Below are 22,135 nucleotides of genomic sequence, written 5' to 3' on the forward strand. Positions count from 1 at the left end.
AGAAGGGAAATGCACAACACTAACTTTTTAAAGTGTTGCACTAGTTAACAGTTTGACTACTTTATGCCATCAAGACACTTCAGAAAATTTGGGGTTGACGGATCTAGCAGGTGTGCACATTGATATTAGAGAGCTGATTCAAATTTGCTTCATCACTTCCAATACAGCTGCCTGCTAATGTGCCTGCGAAACCTGTGGAAACTCTTCAGCTGGGCTGAAGATTGCTCAAATGCTTGGGCTGCTGCCACCCACATGGAAGACCTGGGTGGAGTGCCTGGGTCCCTTCAGTGCGGCCCTGCTCTGGCTGTTGTGCCCATGTGGTTGGTCAAACAGTGGATGGAAGACCTTTCTGTCTCCATTCTGTTGACACCACCTCGAAATAGTTGGAAAAACTTGTAAAACTCCTAAAATTGCATCCACTTGCTCAACATGCAGAAAGCTGACCACTGACATCGGAGTGGTGGAAGAAAGGAGGTGTTTATTATAAAGTGAAGAGCAATGGGCTATACTGCTAGGAACCTTAATTTCTAAGTTCCCCAAGGAGTTAAAGGCAAAAGTTCTTAAAGATTGAAACTGGAACTGAGAGGTGCATGGTCAATTCATCTCCAAGTTCCTCGTTGATCCGTGGAACTTGTGACCTTACATTGATTGGTCAGTGATGCAGTGTTCTTTAAGGGAGTTTATAATGGCCAGCTGGACTCCAGTTGTCTGGGAGTTATGAGAAGGTGGCAGTTACATTCATCCCAAAACTGGAATTCCCCTACACAAATCACTTGAGGACAACATTGGCCATCAAAGTTGAAATGTTATAGCTTTTGTTTCATTTAACATCAAATATACAGTTCTTCGTATTGATCTGTGAAATTTGCTATGCCAATTTCAAGTTTGATTACTTGAGTTGTAGAGTTTCCAGTCTTTACAGATAACTTACTGATGAGTTTTATTAAAATTGCCCTTCTAGGGTAGGCAATTAATTTGGCAGCTGTCTGGTTGTTACAGTGCCCACATTAATGTTAACTCCCAACTCCAACTTCCTGCTGGTGCAGACCTGACAGGCAGCAGTAATTGGGTTATTGCTGCTCACATGGACAATCTGAATTGAGTTCCTGGTTCAGTCCAGCCATAGCAATCATGGGTATGAACAATTGAAGTTTGAACAAGCAGATAGAAGAATCTCTTTCTTTCTGCCTCTTAAAAAAAATTAAGAGAATAGCTCCCCTTTCAAATTGGGAAGCACTGATAAAATTAAAAATTTCTTGCCTTACTGACTTGTATTCATGTTTAAGTAGAGGTTTATCATAAGCTTTTTTCTGTTTTCTACATCTCCTTCCTCCACACACTATGATTTTTATGTAACTGTAGTAGTTGCAATAGTTTTTAAAAAGATTTATTTATTGTATTGAAAAGACAGAGGAGAGATGAGAAAGATGTTAATCAACTTGCTCACTCCTTGAATGGCCTCAATGGCCAGAGCTGAACTAATCTGAAGCCAGGAGCTTCTTTCTGATCTCCCATGTGAGTGCAGGGTCCCAAGGCTTTGGGCCGTCCTCCACTGCTTTCCCAGACCACAAGCAGGGAGCTGAATGGGAAGTGGAGCAGCTGGGACATGAATTGGTGCCCATATAAGATCTCAGCACTTACAAGATTAGGATTTAGCCTTTTAGCCATTGTGACAGGCCCAGTAGTTCAGTCTTAATGATACAATAGGAGGGCTATTGGGCAGACAATATGGTTGGCAGGATAAGCCTTGCATGGGATATTCGTATCCTGTATTGGAGTTCCTGATTCAAGTTCTGTCTACTCCACACTTCCAATCCAGCTTCCTGTGCACACACTGGGAAACAGATGGTGACCCAAACATTTGAATTCCTGTCACCCACATTGGAGGCCTGAATGAAGTTCCTGGTTTTTGTCTTTGGCCTGGCACAGTCCTGACCAGTCAATGAGAGCCTTTAGGGAGTGAAAGAAATCCCCGCCCTGCCCCACCCGCCCCCCGCCCCTATCATTTTGCCATCCAAATAATCTTTGAAAAATAACAAGGTTTTCCACAAACTATGATAGTAAATAATGAAGCATCTTGTTTCTAAGTGTATAAATATTCTCTTCGTATGAATATATGTGAGTTTTGAACACTATTCAAAAATGGCACGTCAGTGATCTTTCAGACAAATGGCTTCCAAAGGATGTCAAAAATATATATTCTAGCGAAGCACCTCTGATGTTTGCTTGGACAAACTCTGAATTGCTTCAAGTTGTAGGCAGGTTTAAGACCTTTTCAAAAATGAATCTTTTCAAGCTGACTGAGCATCTTCAAAAAACACAGTGCCTTTCAGCTCCCCAGAGGTTATAATGTATGAAAATGGAATGCCCACTATGGCAAGATCAGTGATGCTATTTAGCAAATAAGAAACTTAGTGTGATGATGGAACAAACATCACTATGAAAGATAATGCTGGCTGTGCAATTAGTTTAAGAGACTTTCATAACACCTGCACTGTTCATCTTTTAGCAGCTTATATGTTGGGTTTCAATCTACATTTTCATTCAAGGTGAATTAAGTTCCCTAAGACAAAGAGTTCTGAGATACCTTTGTTACTTTGTTAGTGCATTTTTTTTTGGCATCTGTTCCTGAATTCTTTGCATGGGGACTTTCAAACCCATTGTATGGCTGGTGTGTGGTATACACAGGAATCCAATGGACAGCACTGCTGCTCGGAAGCAACTGGTAATAGCTAAAAAATGTGGCCAGTGAAAATCTCCACGGTGGCTTTGCAAGCAGAGAATGAATGCCTCCCTGGAATCAGTGGGAGCCTTTACTTCTAAATACTCATTAGTTAAAGCAGTGAGGCCTGATGTTAAGCAAGTTAGGGAGGGAAGGGGGACCACCCCTCCCCATTGTCTATTTTGAACAGAATATGCACATTTAACTCAAAGTGGTGAATGGTTCAAATACATCAAACCAGCTATTCATCCATCTCTCAGCTTCCTGAGCACCGTTTTGCATCTGTGTAAAGCCAACAATAGAGGAAATGCTTGTTGTGACCCCACTATGATATTCAAATTTACAGGGGCCGATGGCTTGGCAAAAACACAAAAATGCATTCTGCTTTAGAAATAGTTCTTTCCAAAGTCATCTTTGTGTTTCCTTCTTCCTACTCTGCCTATATAAGACCATCTGACTGAAATAGGAACGTTAATAAAATTATTTCTGCCTGCTTTTTCCTCCTGCACTACCACTGCTCGCCATTGTTGCCATGACGCCATCCATTGAATGCAGAGCAGACATTGAAAAGCTATTTAAGACGACTGTGAATATCCCCCAATTTTAACCATGACCAAAGCAGGGAGAGGAGGAAGGGAAGTAGCAAGAGGTGACAAATTGCACAGGGGAACCAGGGTAAGAATTGGGGCCACCATGGGTGTATAATTCACATTAAAGAGTTTGAACTTCATGCTAAGGAAAGGAAAAGTTATGAAAAGCTTTGAACCTGGGTAATGAAAAAAATCACGTTTATATTTAAAAACCTTTGGCCAGTGTGTGTGTGTGTGTGTGAGAGAGAGAGAGAGAGAGAGAGTGTGTGTGTGTGTGTGTGTGTGTGTGTGTGAGATAGGCGTGACTTTGGTGACAAGAAGACTGATGAAGTGACTGCTGCTAGAGAAATGATGGGTGATTTGGAATAAGGGAATGTTGGTGAGGCTGGGAAGAAATAGAGACATTCATGACATCAAGAATGTTAGGGTGGAGAAAAAAATAATCATGATTAGATCATTTTGATAGCTAAGTAGATGGTGTTACCATCTGTCATACTCTGATACATCAGAGAATAATCAGGGTAAGCAAGAGTCGGCCTTGGGCATGCTGGATTAGGGTGCCTGTGGCCCAGATGTGTGGCAGTGTTGGTAAGAGAGCTAGACTGACAGTTCTGAATCAGCAGAGTGGTCTGAGCTGGCACTGCATACTTGAGATACTTCAGAGTATGGTTGGAGATTGTCAGGCTGGGTTAATACTGCAGGGTTGAATTGATGTTGCTCATAAAGACTGACAATGACTAACAGTGATATTTTTATTGACATTTATATATTGACTGAAAACATTGAGAGTGTGCAACTTGAGAAGTTTATATAGATGTGTGTGTGCGTGTGTGACCCTTAATATATCACCTCAGCCAAGATAATGAACACATTTATCATTTCCCCTGCCCAGTCCCCAAATTCCTCCTGCTCCTTTGCAGTTCGTCCCTTCTACATTTCCTCATCCTCTACTCCACATACTAACTAAGCAACCATGAACTGCTTTCTGTTGTAGAAACTAGAACCCCCCTTTTCCCCCAAAACAAGCCATAAAGCTTTTTTTAAAAAAATTCTTTTCTTCAGCCTTTCTGTATAAGCTGGCATAAAGAAATTCTCTGACCTACCTTGTTTTTTAAAGATTTACTTTTTTTCTGACAAAAAAGATGTTTTTATTGTAAAGGCAGATTTATAGAGATAAAAGGAGGGACAGAGAGAAAAATCTTCCATCTGCTGGTTCATTCCCCAAATGTCTACAATGGCTGGAGCTGAGCTGATCTGAATCCAAGAGCCAGGAGCTTCTTCTAGGTCTCCCACATGTGTGCAGGAGCCCAAGGACTGGAACCATCCTTTGTTGTTTTCTCAGGCCCTAGGTAGTGTGCTGGATTAGAAGTGCATTGAAGTGGATTGGAAGACTCAAAACTGGTACCCAAATAGGATGGCAGCACATGGGTAGAGGTGACAGTCACCTCACCCTATTTGCTTGTACGTAAGACCCTCATGCCAGAAAGATTCCTGCTCTGTGCTGGCAAGAAAGGAACACTGTACAGAAAAGAATCTGAACAGATAGGCTTTGCCAGATTAACCCGCTCAATCCTTTACCATTAGCTTGCCCACCTTTTAACATCACATTTCTACAGTCTGTCCATATTTCATTGAATACATAAACTGATCAAATGAATTGGTCATGCATTTCCATTATTAACCTGTCTTTTCATGTATCTGATGGGCAGGAAAGGGATATCTCCTTTTCTCTTCCTACCTCTGGGTTATGATACATATCACTTTTTAAAGAACCTGCCAAACCATTGTACGTAATTGCTAAGCCACTTCATCTCACCTTTTCTCTAACGATGTGTGACGGTTCTGATGTACAGGGTAGTTAATACTGTAGCTTCCATTTGGTGGTTATGACTAACCTGGTTAGGTGTGAACTGGTAACTCATTGTAATTTTTTGTTTGCATTTCCCTAATAGTTGTTGATGTTGTGTGTCTTTTTCTATTGACCATTCTGGAGAAATATCTACTCAAATGCTTTGCTAATACTTAAAGTTATTATCACTTCTCAGCCTTCATTTTTCATTTTTATTTTTGAGGATGATTACAAGGTAGATCAGGATGGGGAAGGATTGAGGGTTAGGGGAAAGTGGGTGAAATCATTGTTTCCAAATTCTCTATTTCTTCTTGTCTCTGGGGAAAGGGGAAAAATAAAGGGGGATGCCACACCCAGCCTTCCAAATGTCCCAGTACCCAGGATGGCAAACTGCTACCCAATATCAACCCAGGGTCCCGATCTGATACATAACCTAGGGTTCTAATCAAGTGGTTTGGATAGTTCTGAAATGTTATCCATTTTGCTAATTCAAGGATGAGGCAACCCTCCCAATGTTCATTGGCTGACATAGTCAACCATAGTCTCCATTCACCCAAATTTTTGTCATCATTTGCTGGGGCAGTTGTCCAATTTGCTCTGTTATCCTTCCTCTGTTATGGTACCAGATGAGCTACCATATTCTCCATGTGTGTCAGGGTCTGCATCCACTGCTTCACATTTTTCACTCACAGGCAGGTCCAAGGATCAGGGTCAGGTGACCTGAGCCCCACTGGATCCTACACCCTTGAGGCTCATGAACCCGGTATCCACTGAGTCCAAGCTGGCATGGCTCACCTCACCTCAGAATCCGCTATCAAATTGTGCAGCCTGCTCCCATTTCCAGCTCCTGCTGATGGGTGTTACAGCACATACTAGCCCAGCCTGATCCTTGTCCTAGACCCAGTGTGAACTAGCTGGTGTTGCATGCTGATCTGGCACCTTCTGCACCTTGTCCTGGTTCTCACATCTGCCATTAGATGTTTTGAATTGGCCCGATTTGGTCTGCCTACAGACCTGACCGACACGTATACTGGCGGATACTGTAACCTGGCCTGGTCTGGGCTGCTCCTTGCCTTAGTTCTTGTGCTTACCTGCAGGGACTGTGTCCCTATGAAGGAATTTCATTTGTCAGGTCCCCTCCCAGTGGCAGATCTCATGCACACCAGTAGGTCCTTGACCCAGGTTGGCTTTGCCCACATCTTGTCCTGGCAGTAACAGTGGCCTTACTCAACTGGCCTACACCCATTCAGGTTCTTACTGTTGGGTCTTGCAGCCCAATCATACCTGGTCAGTTCTTAACCTTTTGGATAAGATCAAGTGTAAAAATTCATCTGTTTATTTTCTATTTATTCAAAAGACAATGATGTGAGAATAAGGACGAAGAAAGACAGGCACAAATCCTATCTGCTGTTCCACGTAGCAGATGCCCACAATGGCAGGGTTGTGCCAAACGAAGGACAGGGACCAGGAACTCAATCCAGGTTTCCCGCTGAGTGGCAAGCATCCAAGTACTTGAGCCATTACCACTACCTCCCAGAACCTGACGAAATTGGGAACAGGGAAGGGACTAGAACCTAAGTGTTCTAAATGTCAAATTCCTCGCTGTTTGACCAGCATATTAATTTCTGGGCTTAACTGTATCAACACTGATTCTTCAATGTTAAGCCAACTGTGTGTACATTACTGGCCTAAACCCCAGTGGGTCATAAGGCATAATCCTTATGTAAATTCAGTGTGCTAAAGTTGTGTTTAAACTGTTTCTCCTGTATTTGTGAAATATACTGATTTGTTCTTTTCTTGTTCTATCTTTCTCTAGTATAGCTCCTTAGTAATGCTGGCTTCATAGGATAAGTTGGGAAATCTTTCTTTTCAATTTTAGGGAATGCTGATGTAAGATTGCTAACATTCCTTCCTTCATTGTTTGGTGGTATTAACAGTGAAGCCATCTGCTCCTGCAGTTTGCTTTGTAGGAAATTTTTTTTAAGTTATAACCTCAAATTATTTGTAGATAAAGGGCTATTCACGTTATACAATGCTTCTGCAATGAACTTGGAGGGAATGTGTACATTTCATCTTGGTCCCTGACCCACACTCTAAGAAATCACACTGGTGATTAATTCTTTTGCTTTCCTTTTAAGTCTCTAGAAATGTCTTTATTTCACTTTCATTTTTGAAAGATACTTTCACAATTTTCAAGTTTTGCCTACATTGAGACTTTTCTCTTTCTGTATTTTAAGAGTTTTGTATTTCTCACTTCTGGCTTCATTATTTTCCACAAGAAATCTGTCAGCCTTATTTTGCTCATCTACTTTTTTTTTTTTAAGATTGATTTTATTTTTATTGAAAAGTCAGATATACAGAGAGGAAGAGAGACAGAGGGAAATATCTGCCATCTGATGATTAACTCCCCAAGTGAGCACAACGGCCGGTGCTATGCCAATCCAAAGCCAGGAGCCAGGAACTTCTTCCAGGTCTCCCACTCAGGTACAGGGTCCCAAGGCTTTGTGCTGTCCCAGGCCACTGCTTTCCCAGGCCACAAGCAGGGAGCTGGATGGGAAGTGGGGCTGCCGGAATTAGAACCCATATGGGATCCTGGCACATTCAAGGCGAGGATTTTAGCCACTAGGCCACGCTGCCGGGCCCTGCCCATCTATTTGTAATGTGTGCTTTTTGTTTCATTAAATTCACCATTTTCTGTTTGCCACTGTTTTTTAAACATGATGAGTCCTGGGCTAGTTTTCTTTTGCTTGAGATTCATTGACCTTGGGTCTTTAGTTTTAAAGTTTTCACAAAACTGAGGGGAAATTTGGCCATGTTTTCTTCAAATGATTTTTTCTTCCCACACTTGTATCTTCCCTCCTAGAGACCCTCATTATACACACAAGTGTATTTGACTGCTTAAAGTTGTCCCAAAACTTGCTTACACTTTTTTTCATCCTGTTTGCACTCTTTGTTTTTCATTCTGCGTGACTGTTTTGGGTCCTGCTTTTTGGTAGGTCTAGAAGTCAACTATTCAGTTTTTTTTTTTTCTGCTGCAGTATCTGCTTGAACATCAATCCCATCTATCGCATTTTTCATCTCTTTTGTTGTCATCGATGTTAGATTTCGATCTTCTTATTTCTTTCCTGCTTCTATTTAGCATGCTCATCCCCCCCCCCAACTTTTATTTGTGTAGTAAAGTTACAATAAATGATTTTAATGTCCTGGCCTAGTAAGTATGCAATTTCTGAGTCTGTTGTTATTGATTTCTTTTTCTCCCAGTAAGGAGGAATATCTTCCTGCTTCTTTGCATGCTTGTTAATTTGTTATTACATGCTACACATTTGGACTGCTACATTATAAGACATTGAATATATTTCTCTCCTTACAAAGAGTGTTAAGTTTTTGCCTGCAGTGTAGTTAAGTTTCTGGGAAATGGTTTCCATCTTTCAGATCATGTTTTTGAGCTTTGTCAGTCAAGACCAGAGCAGCCTTTAGTTTGGGGCTTATTTCTCCCCAGTGCTGAAGCAAATCTTATATTTAACTCTATCCGGTTTTTCACTATTAATGAAGTATAACTCTGACCAAGGAGAACAAGGCAGAATTCTGAAATATTCCCCAATTACCTTTATCTAATTTCTTTTCTGTTGAGTGTGGTTAAGAACAATGATTAAGTTATATGGTGCAACTGAAGTTGAGGAAGGTCGATTACACTGGAATGGTCTGACCAAATCAAATGAGTCCCTCAAAAGAAGTAGGCTCTTGGGCCCGGCGCGGTGGCGTAAGTGGTTAAAGGTCCTCGCCTTGCACGCCCGGGATCCCATATGGGTGCCGGTTCTAATCCCGGCAGCCCCGCTTCCCTTCCAGCTCCCTGCCTGTGGCCCGGGAAAGCAGTCGAGGACAGCCCAAAGGTTTGGGAACCTGCACCCGCGTGGGAGACCCGGAAGAGGCTCCTGGCTTCGGATCGGCATAGTATCGACCCGTTGTGCTCACTTGGGGAGTGAATCATCGGACGGAAGATCTTCCTCTCTGTCTCTCCTCTCTGTATACCCGCCTTTCTAATGAAAAATAATAAAAATAAATCTTTAAAAAAAAAAAGAAGTAGGGTCTTTCTGACAATAGACTTTGTGTTTAAAGATAGAGGGGGTTATATGGCAAGAACCTGAGGCCAGCTTGTAGGATGAGAGCAACATCTATTGACAGCAAGTAGACATGGTATCTCACTCCTACAACGGTAAGGCTCTAAGACTTGCTGACAACTTGAATGAACTTGGTTGTGGATTTTTCCCCTAAGTTTACAGAAAAGAGCCCTGCTTATTACATACCCTGACATCAAACTGTGAGTCCCTCTGAGCAGAGGACACAGCCCACCACATTCAGACTCCTGATATAAAAAATGATGATCTAATAAATGAGTCTTATTTTCAGCCACTAATCTATGATCATCTAGTCCAGAGCAATTCATTGATTCTAATGAAAGGACCTCTTCTTGGCCTTGTATGAACTCTGAAACTGGTTTTCCAGTATCCTTCTGTCTCTTTCCTCTGTCTCATATGTTTCCCTCACATTCAGATGTTGGTCATTTCTCAAGTAGTTATCTGTATGGATTTTGGATATTCTCTCTGTGTATCTCTGCTCCAACACCCTTCTTGGCTCACCTGGACTTTCCACTCTATCCATTTAACTCATAAAGGCTGCCAGGCAGGCTGTGCCCAAGATCCTTTTCCCTGTACTTTTGAAAGTCTGGCTAGGTTGTACACTGGGGAAATCACAGGGAACACCTCATTCATTGTCTGTCACTCAGGCGTATTGGTCTTTTATGGGGTGATGGTCAATGATGAAGAATACCCTAACTAAAGGATAGGAAGTCAAGTGTGCAAGATTAAGAAGGGAAATGGAGTTCCCAGGTCAGATCCGTTGAGAGGAGAGAACTGAATAGAGTAGAATTCCTAAGATCTGAGAGGACCCCTTTAAGTATATAGCTGAGTATTCAGCAAGGCATGTATGTGTGGACACTATCCAAGACTGGGGTAAGAACCACCTGAGTAGTACAAGGAACTGTCCATGATAGCCACACAAAGGTCAGAAGAACGCCTGTGCACAGGTTTTTGTCCCAGGCTTGAGCAATAATTAACTCTATATGAAACATTACTACTATTACTACTACTGCTACTACTGCTATTATTATACTCACGTAACAAGTTTTGAAAATGAGATGTGAAGGGGTCAAACTGTTTCTAAGTGTTCCAGATACTTATAGAAATACATATGCATCAATCACTCTAAAATAAAAAATTCACAATAGTTGGCATCCAGCAAAAAATGTATAAGGTTCACAGAAAGGAAAGAAAACTTCAACTCACAATTGGAAAAAAAGAGAAACTTATCCAGAACTGACACAGGTGTTATAATTAGTACATAAGGACAATCCAACAAGTTGTTAGCCGTTATGACAGGAATTGTAACAGTGCTTCAAATGATCAAAAAATTAAGAGACATGAAAGATTTGAAAAGACCCACTTCAATCATCTATTGTTAAAAACTGCAATGTTTGAGGTTAGATGAAAAATACAACAAAAGAGATTAATGAAAGATTAGGCTTTGAAGAAGGAGAGGTCAGTAAACTTGAAGACATAGAAATCAAAAGTAATCAAAGTGAAGCACAGAGAGTTGAAATATTGAGAATAAAATGGAGAGTGCCCAGTGAGCTGTACGATAACTTAAAGCATTCTAATAGGGGAATTATAGGAACAGAGGGAAAAGAAACACAGAGGAAAGATACCCTAAAATTGTCCAATTTTTATTCAAAATAGTAATATATGAGTCTGAGAAAATAAAAATGAAAAACAGCAAACTAAGACTCAGACCTCCAACAGACCAAGAAGCATCTGAAATGGTTCAGATTAGGCATGGGCATTGTTGCACAATAGGTTAAGCTGCCACTTGGCATGCTATTATCCCATATCATAGTGTATTTGCTTATAATCCAGCTTCATTCTGATGCATCCTGGGAGGTGGCAGATGGTGGCCCAGCTGCTTCTGGCCTCGCTACACACATGAAAATCCTGGATGGAGTCCCTGGCTTTTGACTTTCTGGCTTCTGCCTTGCAAAGCCCTGGCTGTTGTGGGCATTTTAGGAATGAACCAGTGGATGATGGGAGCTCTCGCTCTTGCTCTTTCTCTCTCTCTTTCCCTCCCTCACACACACATTGCAAGGAAAGACAAATAAACAAGTATTTTAAAAATTAGATACTGAGTGAACATCTACAGAGAAGATACAGAAAGAAATGATATTTTATGCACTGAAGAACAAAAATAAAGATTTCAGCAGATTTTTACTCAGAAAAAATGGAGCAAATGGACCAACATCTTTAAAGTATTGAAAAAGAAAAACTGAAATGTAGAATTCAGTGCAAATATTTTTCTAGAATAATGGAAAACAGGTACTGAAATATTTAGAAACAAATCCTTATAGCAGAATTACTTAGAGCAGTTAAACAGAAATAATCTAAATTTCCATCAACAGGCAGATTTATAAACAAATTATAGTATACATAGTCAGTGGAATATTATTCAAACATCAAGGTGGATGTTACCAATGTGTATGAATCCCAAAAACATATTAACTGAAATAAGCCAGATGCATAAGATAGCTTACTGTATGATTATACATGTATATGAAATATGTAGAATAAGTAATTCATCAAGAACGGAAGCAAAAGGAGGGAAGAATGGAGTGTGATTAGTTAATAGGACAGAGAGTAATGAAAATGTTTTGGAACTAAATAACAACAGTAGTTCACAATCCAACATGAGTGTACTAAATGCCACTGAATTTTATTCTTTAAAATTATGTTTTACGATATATTTGTTTACTTGAAATGAGAGAGAGAGAAAAGGAGAAAAGGATCATCCATCTCCTGGTTTACTTCCCGAATGGCCGCAACGACCAGAGCCTAGCCTATCCAGAGGCCAGGAGCCTAGAGCTTCATTCAGGTCTCCCATATGAGTGCAGGGGCCCAAACACTTGAAGCATCTGCTGCTCCTTTCCTAAGTCATTAACAGCACATTGAATTTGAGGTGGAATAACCAGACATGAACTGGAGTCCCTTTGGGATGCTGGTGTTATAGAGAGCAGCTTTACCTGCTACATCACAAAGTCAGACCCTGAAACAACTGATTTTGTTTGATGTTAATTTCACACCCAAAAAACATACATGGGCCTGGCATGGTAGCCTCTCACCCGAAGGACTCAGGGCATAAGCACTAGGGCCATCTTCTCCTGCCTCCCCAGGTGTATTAGCAGGGAGCTGGATCAGTAGTAGAGCAGCTGGGGCTCAAACTGGCATTTCAATGTGGAGTGTGAGCATTGTAAATGGTTAGTTCAATCCACTAATTCATAAAACCAGATCAAACTTTCAAGATAATAGTTTTTTTTTTTAATTTGAAAGGCAGATTTATAAAGAGAAGGAGAGACAGAGAGAAATTTTTCATCTGCTGGCTCTCTCCCCAGAAGGCTGAGCTCCAATCCAAAGCCTAGAGCCAGAAGCTTCTTCTGGGTCTGTCACGTGGGTGCAAGGTCCCAAGGACTTGAGAGGCATCCTCTGCTGATTTCCCATGCCATAAGCAAGAAGCTAGGTTGGAAGTGGAGCAGCCAGGACAAGAACTGGCACCTATATGGGATGCTGGTGCTGCAAGGTGGAGAATTAGCCTGTTGAGCTACCACATTGCCCGCCCCCCCCCATCATTTTTAAAGTTTCAGAATGTGTTAGATTTAGAATAATACTAAGAAAAAATTTCATCTGTTAGGTACTTTGCATTAAATAAGCATTATTCTAAACTTTGGACACATATTCATTCATTTAATCTCTTAAATTCTTTTCAGGTGTGAACTGTGTTACAGTTCAGCAAAGTAAGGCCTGGGGAGGTTAAGTATCTTACTTAACCATCCAGCGAATGAAGTGGTGAATATTGGTTTAAAACTAGGCGATCCGGTTCCAGTCTATCCCTCTAACCCCCACAGCAAAAATGGAAAGCTATTTTAGTTTTTTTAAAAATTGCATAGCATTCATTTTAGATTTGATAAAAATATGTGAAAAGTAGAGTGATATTCAATATCACTTATAAATATGCATGTCAATATCTTAAAATATAATTAACTTAAATCCACAGTGTATTAAAAGAGAACTTGCTGTAACCAAATGGATTCCATCACAGCCATAAAAATAGTTAATATTTAGAATCAATTAAGATACCAAAGTAATTTTACAAGCTTGTGGAAACAGAATTAAAAGATCAGTTTATTTCGGTACATAAACTTTGAAGTTGAAGTACAGTTTTTTAATGATATGCATCTTTATGTACTTTTAAGAACCCTTTATATGCATAGATTTTAAACATGTTATGACAAAATGAACAGACCTCTTAAATTCAGTTTCCATGAACTTCTTGAAGTACCCTCATATTAGGTACGTGAGTTTCACCTTGAAAACCAGTACTCTTTTACATAAACTCCCCTTGTTTCTCATGAAAGTATGTAAAAGGTAGCAATATCTGAATGGTTTCTTAGTAACATTAAGATTTATTTTGATTAATAGTTGTCATTCTTAACAGTGAAGCAATGACAAGTATTCATGTTATACCCTTAAAGAAACGATGATTCTTAAATGACATCACAAACCCCATAATGGAAGAGATCATGAAACATGTGACAGAAATAAGAATTAGTACTAAGAGTGTCTGCAGTACGGCAAAGTGGGTTAGGCTGCTGCTATAGAATGCCCCCCATTTCGTATTGTTATACTAGTTCAATTCTTAGCCACTCTTCTTCTGATTCAGTTCCCTGTTCATGCATCTAGGAGGCAGCAAATGATGGCTCAAGTGTGACACCCACAAGCGAGATGTCAGTGGAGTGCCTGGCTCCTGGATTTAGCCTGGCCCGGTTGTGGTTGTTGTGTCCTTTTAGAGAATGAACTAGCAGACAAAAGATTTCTCTTACTCTTTCTCTCCCTTTCTGTCACTATGTCTTTCAAATAAATAAATCTTTTAAAAAAGAAAAAAAAAAAAGAATTAGTGCCGGGCCCGGCGCAGTGGCGCAAGTGGTTAAGGTCCTCGCCTTGCACCCCCGGGATCCCATATGGGCGCCGGTTCTAATCCCGGCAGCCCCGCTTCCCTTCCAGCTCCCTGCCTGTGGCCCGGGAAAGCAGTCGAGGACGGCCCAAAGCTTTGGGAACCTGCACCCGCGTGGGAGACCCGGAAGAGGCTCCTGGCTTCGGATTGGCTCAGCTCCAGCTGTTGCAGCCGCTTGGGGAGTGAATCATCAGACGGAAGATCTTCCTCTCTGTCTCTCCTCTCTGTATATCCACCTTTCCAATAAAAAAATAATAATAATAATAATAAAACTAAATCTTTAAAAAAAAAGAATTAGTGCCATCAGATTTGATAAGATTGCTTGATAAAGATAATTTTTTAAAAATATATATAGATTTATTTTTACTGAAAAGTCAGACTTCCAGAGAGAAGGAGACACAAAGAGAAAGATCTTCCATCTGCTGGTTCACTCCCCAAGTGGGGACAATGGCCAGAGCTGCGCCAATACAAAGCCAGGTGCTTTTTCTGGGTCATCCAGGCAAGTGCAGGGTCCCAAGGCTTTGGGCCGTCCTCAACTGGTTTCCCAGGCCACAAGCAGGGAACTGGATGGGAAGTGGGACAGCCGGGACATAAACTGGCACCCATATGGGATCCTGGCGCATGCAAGGCAAGAACTTTTAGCTGTTAGGCTACCGCACTGGGCCCAATTCTTCCTTTTTAAATCCCAAGATAGTCTTCTTTAGCTAGAAAATCCAAGCAAATTGATGCTGCAATTCAAAAAAATTTACATATGTAGCTTAAGTATATAGAAAGTAATAGCTTCCTGGTAAATCAGCAATTACTGTTTGGAAAATATAATGAAAAAATCACTTTAGTAATAAAATAAAATCTCTTTGAAAGGTGTAGGAAGACCATAATTATGAAACATGAAGCATCTACTCAAAAGAATAGCACAGGGAACTCGCGTTGGGGTGTAATGGTTAAGCTATTGCTTATGATGCTATCACATCATCTGGGAGCACTGACTGGAGCTCTTCCCACTCTGATCTATCTCCCTGCTAATGCAGCTGGCGAGGCAGCAGAAGATGCCCCATGCTTAGGCTGCTGCTACTCATGTGGAAGGTTCCAGGCTTCTCTAATGCCTTCTGTCCGCCCCTGCCCTGGCTGTTGTAACTATTTTAGGAATGAGCAAGGGGATGTGATATCTCTCTCTCTTTCCCTTCCTCTCCACCCCTTCCCTGTTGTTCTGCCTTTCAAAGAAATAATTGTTTTAAATGTTTAAAAATTAGTAAGAAAGAAAAATGGGAGTATATGGAGAAAAATACTATGTTTGGGAGTAGGAGATTTGAAGATGGCTAAGATATCATTTTTTTCTAAATTAAATTGTAAGCTTAACATAATATAAATTAAAAATCCCAATATAATTTGAAGTGAGAACTTAGAAATGATTTTTGAAGCATCTGGAAAAGTAAAATATAAAACTAGTTTTAAAATAAGGTGAAAGTTGATGAGCAGCTTCATCCTCCACATATTTTAAAGTGATAATAATTGTAGCAGTGTGGCAATAACAGAAAGAGAAAATGCATATCCATGAAAGAAAAAAACAGACTTGAATGTGTATTTGGGTGTGTGTGTGTGTGTGTCTATAATGGCAGCAATAAAAGTTAGTGGGAGGATTACAACTTTTTTGATGATTATAGATCTAGAATTACCGTCTTACCTTAAATGGTTGAAAAACCAAAGAGCAAACTCCTGACGCAATGGCATTCGGATGCTGAGATGCTGATCTCAATAACCAGAGCAGGATTATGATTCCTGAGAAAAAGGACAAGTGACCTGATGCTCATAGTTGTCCCAGCTGACTGCCTAGCAGCAGTTTCCATGCCTGAGGGAGAGGGAATCTCCAAGACAGACAGCCTTGTGATCTCACCCAATTAAGAAGACAAAGTTTGAAGTTCAGGAAGGCTAAAGAGGCAGGAAATTCATAAGAAATAATAATTCCATCAGTCTCGACTCCTTATGAAGGACTATACCATTGTAGCCAAGTGGGGAAAAGCTGTCGGGGGGGGGGGGGGATGGGAGTTTGTGGGGGAGGATCCCAAATAAACTAAAATTAAACAAAAAGAGACAGGAAATTGTGGAACTGCATCTGGAGGAGAAGGCGGCTGCCCAGAGAGGGAGCATAGGTTGTCTGCAGAGGAATCTGATCTAGCGTTTGCTTGAATACTGCTGTTCTGATGGGTGAGAAAAAAATTAATGAAAAAAAATTAACATCTGGTGAAACAACCGTTAGAAATAAGTAGGCCAAAGAGTTTCCAGAGATCCTCAAGGACTGGAAATAGCTTGTAATTCCTCCAGCCGGAATGGACAGACCTTGTGACAGGTACAGGGCATTCAGTAGAGACCTTAGTTGGCTATCATTTTAGTGATAAGGCTAACGTGACCCTAACAAATTTTAAAAAAAAAACAGCTTCAAAAAACTGCAGATGACTCTAAGGAACCTAATGATATGTCAGAATAAAATCCAATACTATTTAGAGGAATGCTGAGCAAAAAGAAAATCCATCACTCAACAAAGCAAAATGCAAACTGTCCAGCATTCAGTCAACACTTCTCAAGCACACATGAAAACAAGAAAATGTCACATAATCAGGACAAAATTCACCCATTAGAGATGAAACCAGAAATGACCAATGATGATGAAATTAACCAGCAGTAATGTTAAAAGCATTAATATCAATACTATCAACATATCCATATATTTAAGAAGGAAGAAGAAACCATGAACTTGATGAAGAACATATTTCATAGGCCAAAAATCCACACTGGATGGAATTAATACATTAAATAATACAGAAGAAAAATTTAGTGAGCATGAAACACAAAAAGTGAATAAATTGTACTCAATCAAATTTTATACTTTTATCCTTCAAAAATGATTAAGAAAACTGAAAGGCAGGAGAGGTATTTGGCAAAGTGGTTACATGACAATATGTTTGTCCATATTTGTTTAATTATACCCTGTAAATTATGCCTCTATTAAGCTGATTCTTGAAAAAATGAGTGACAGGCATTTAGCAATATATGCACCTAGGATTAATTTACTGTACCCACCAATTAATATATGCAACTAATAATTCATATGTTGATTGGCACACCTGCATCCCAGATCAGGGCCTAGGTCTGAGTCAGAGTTCTACTCCCAATTGCAGTTTCCTGTTAAAATAGACACTGGGGAATAGTAGAAATGTCTCAGGCAGTTGAGCCTCTGCAACCCATAGAGAAGGCATAGAGCAGGTTCCCAGTTCTCAGCTTTCCCAAGCCCCTTTCATTGTGAGCATTTAGGGGGTCAACCAGTAGATGGGAGTTCTCTCTGCCTGTGAAATAGATGAAATTTTAGATGTATATCAAAACATTCTAAAATAAATTCTCGGACTACCAAACTGATCTAAAATATGAAAAAACAAATGTCAGTATCATTAAAGAAAAAAGATAAAGTGACTAAAGGGCCACAATAACTAAATACAATGTGCAAGCCTTGATTACATTGTAGCTCAGAAAAACAAAGCTGTAGAAAGCAAAATAGGGAAAGTTGATTATACAGAGATTGATTATTAGATAACAGCAGAGCCAGTATTATGGACAGGGAGAGACTCTGGAGATGAAGCACTGACAGGAGACCAGTGATGGTAGAAGTCTCTGCAAAGTCTAGCTTTATTGCTCCCTCACCTCTCCTTATATATTCTTCCCCCACATCTTCATTTAGCAGGATATTGGATATAGATGAGTCCAATTAGTCTAGGTGTTTTTTAGCCACCAGCCCAGTTCCTGTTCCTGCCCAGCTCAATGAGCACTAATCAACTCCTTAGCCCACAAAAGTGAGACACAGAAAGAGACGATTAGATTTTCCATCTGCTGGTTTATGTCTCAAGTGCCTGCAACAGCCAGGTGTGTGGATCCAAAGCCAGGTGTGTGGCTCTCTGTCTAGGCCTTCCTCCCATGTGGTTGGCAGAAACTCAAATACCTCCTGCTTCCCAGGGTCTGCATCAGCAGGAAGCTGCAGTCAGGAGCCAGAGATGGGAATTGAACACAGGCACTCTGCTGTGAATGTTGGCATCCAAAGTGGCATCTTAAGCACTACAGCACACACACCCAAACTCATGAAACAAAGAATCTGGAAAATAAGGGTTTATTAAGCTCTTACAGATGCTAACCAGGGGGTTGAAAGGGAAGGACTTTCAAGTTCGGCTCCTACAACTATTAGCAGCACATGGAAAATATGTGCTAGATCTAAAAAGCCAAAAAATCAGGAAAGAATGCCTGACTTATTTACATGGATGTTATGTTGGCTATGGATAAGAGGGAGGAGAGGGACAGTGGGGAAGGCTGCGGGTTGGGAGGGAAGTCTACAAGGGGAAGAAACCATTGCCTCTGTGTTGTAAGATTCTATTGCCATGAAATCATTGTCATCAACTTTAAAAAGTGGATAATTCCATGATTGCTGAGAAAAATGAGGAATCTGCACCTTCTATTCTGGTGAGAATGCAAATTAGTATAGTCTTAATGAGTAGCAATTAAGGAAGATCTATTTTGAATGTTAAAATATTCATATTCTAGTATGGCAACCTAAGGGATAATTAGAGAGGCTGACCAAGATTTATGCACTGAGTAAATCTTCATGATACTATGTAAAAGGGTGAATATATGGAAATAGCAAAAATGTGCTCAAATAAGGGACTGGTTAAATACATTTCAATACATACAAGGAAGTAATATAATACAGCTATTAAAAGATACATTATAATTCGTTTCTTAAAGACTGAGGATATAAGTAGTAAAGGAAAAAGATTGGAGTTCAAATTCTATACCCAGAAAAAGTTTCAACTATTTAAAATTATGTGTTTAAAAAAGGGCATGGATCCACTGCTTGGGCGGCTTGTAACCCATATCAGCATGTCAATCAAGTCTGGCCAGCTTCCCGCTAATGCACCTGAGAAGCGGTGGATAATCACCCAGCACTTGGGTTCTTGCCATCTAGTGAGAGAGCTGGATGGAGTTTCAGGCTCCTGCTTTTCATCTGGCCCAAGCCTGGCTGTTGCAGCCATTTGGGAAATGAGCCAGCAAATGGAAGATTTCTCTTTCTATTTTACTCTACTTTTTCTTGCTTTCTTTTTAAAAAGATTATTTTTGTTTTTAATTTGGAAGACAGAGTTGTAGAAAAAGAAAGAGAGAGAATTCTCACTCCCCAAATGATAGCAATGGTGGAACAAGACCTGTCCAAACCAGGAGAATATTGCTTCCTCCAGGTCTCCCACGTGGATGCCGGGGCCCAAGGACTTAGCCATCTTTCACTACTTTCCTAGGAGTATTAGCAGAGAGCTTGATCAGAACTAGAGCATCTGCCGCTCTAACAGGAGCCTGTATGGGTGGGATGCCACCACCACAGATGGAGGCTTAACTCACTGCTCCATGGTGCTGGCTCCACTATCACTCTACTTTTCAGATGAATATGTAAGTGAATCATTTTTTAGAAAGGGCTTAAAGGAAATGGTTTGACAAGCTCACAGAGGTTTTTTTTTTTTTTTAAGATTTTAAATTCACTTGCCCTTTACTTCTTCATAAATTGATATTTTCTTCTGAATCAGTGTCTGACTTGATATCAAACTGCTTCTTTTCCCTGTTTTCCTTTTGATTCTCTAAATTTCAAAAGCCTCTTGTTGGAGTTCCCCATTCCCAGACTGAAATTTCCCCGCCTTATGCATTAATAATGAGGTCTATCGTCGATTCTCCAAGTTCCTGTTTTCTTAGGAGAGCTATTTGAGACTAGTGTGCAGGCATGGAGAGAACACAGAGTGGAAAACTGCAAATCATGCAAGCTGGGCATGCTCGGAAGGAAAAACAGACTTTAACCTGCAGAGGAAAGAGAAGAACTATTTGAAGCCCTGTGGAAGAAGGGCTCCATTGACCGAACCCATCTTACTAACTTTAACCATAAATGACCTGGTTCTGAGTCCCTCCAATCACAATTTGCCTTAATGGTGGCATTTACACAGAAGTTGCTCCCACTTAATTCATAAAAACCTGTCCCAGACTCCCTAGTTAGGGAGACACACTTGAACTCCACCTTCTTTGTGCTTTGCTGGTAAGCCTTTCAAATCAAATCTATTTCTCCCCCTCTCCCCCCAAATATTGATGTTACAGATTGCTCTTAGTATGCACCAGGCATCAAACCTATTTTGCTCTGTAACATTTCTTGTAAGCTGGAATACTGACAGAAGCATTGTAGTAGGTCCCCATCCTCTGCAGTTTCGCTTGCTGTGATTTTAATCCCATGTATCCAAGTGTGGTCTGAAGATATTGCCTGGAACATTCCAGAAATAAGCAACCCACATTTTAAATAGGTTACTATGCTCCACTGTTGTAATTCTTCTATAACATTGTTGTCTGCTGTTAATCTCTTAATCTGCCCAATTGGTAGGTTAAATTGTATCATAGATATGTGTGTATAGGAAGAAAACAGTATATGTGGGGTTCGCGTATGGTGACGGCTGCTGGCTTTCACTTGTAGTCTTGCAATATATCTCTTGCAGTTGAGGCAGCAATACTGTTTTTAAAAGAATGAGTGTGGCCTCGGTTGGGAAGGGAAGACCTGTACTTAAGTCTTGATTCTGAATTGGCCCTAAGTTCATCTCATTTAATTTGTCCCATTTAGGTAGGATTCCCTCCTGCAGTATCTCTGTTCAACAGTCCCTCCCCTGAGGTAATATTTCTAGGGCTGGGGACGTAAAGGTGGAGGATGTGTATGAGATCCTGTAAAGTAACCTGTGCACCATAGAGATAATTGTAATTATTTGAACATCTTCCCTATTGAGCTGAAATTGAAGTCCGATAAATGTAATAGCACTTTCCCTCACTGCTGTCAGGTCAACTACGGGTGACTGTGTTCCTTACCTACAAATATACAAAAATAGCCACATAGCTTTCTCCCTCCTCCCTATGCCTTCTCTCTGCAGCCATTCTTTCTGTGGCCCAGTTCTCAGATCCTTTAAGGTCATGGTCATCCTTGCCAGGCTACTCAGAGTGTGATCTGTGGACTGGCAATATGGATGTCACCTAGGAACTGGTAGCAATTTAGAATCTTGAGCTCTGCCTCAGACATCCAGAGTGGAGCTGTATTTCAGCAAGGTCCTCAGATGGTCTATGTGCATGTTAGTGGTTTCCAAGAGGATCCGCTTTCATTTGTTGGCATTTAATAAGCACTCTCCAGATTAAAGAATATCCCAATATCCTTGTGATACACAAAATGATTGCTTTAAGCTTTTAATATATGCATTCACCGTGGAAGCTAATATTTCTGGAGTTTGTTGCTTTCTGAAATCTTCTTGTCAGTTACTGTTAAGTGGAAGACAAATATGAAAATTGAATCACTGCAAAGGTCTAGCAGTTTCAGGCCTCAGTGGAAGAGTTGTCATAAGACATTCATGATAAATTGGCAAACGGATTATATAGACAATGACATGTATTGAGGCTTAGAGGAAAAAGCGATCATCTGAGAATAGGTGGCTTCAGAGGAGTGGGCTTGTGTCTGAGTTGGTAAGGATGAAATACTCAAGGTAGGAGCTAGACTGTGACCGGTTCATCTCTGTGTATGGTCATGGGAGATCTGAGAGGCAAAAGGGTCTGGGACAAGGGTTCTCAACTGTAAGGGGTGTTATGGTCCCAAGCATCTAGACTTTTCTCTCGCTTCTTGCACCCACAGAGCTAAGATCTCAAAGCAGACAGTACAGAGGTGAGAGTAATATTTATTTAAAAGTGAGAGTGTGCACACATTCACACTTGAGTGTGGGCAGCCCCACCCCAGTCATGAGTGGGTCAGACAGCTACCTAGGAGGGTGGGGGACAAGA

The sequence above is a fragment of the Ochotona curzoniae genome, unplaced genomic scaffold (genome assembly GCF_017591425.1).
Source record: "Ochotona curzoniae isolate NIBS_2020 unplaced genomic scaffold, NIBS_Ocur_1.0 contig_1274, whole genome shotgun sequence".
NCBI lineage: Eukaryota > Metazoa > Chordata > Mammalia > Lagomorpha > Ochotonidae > Ochotona > Ochotona curzoniae.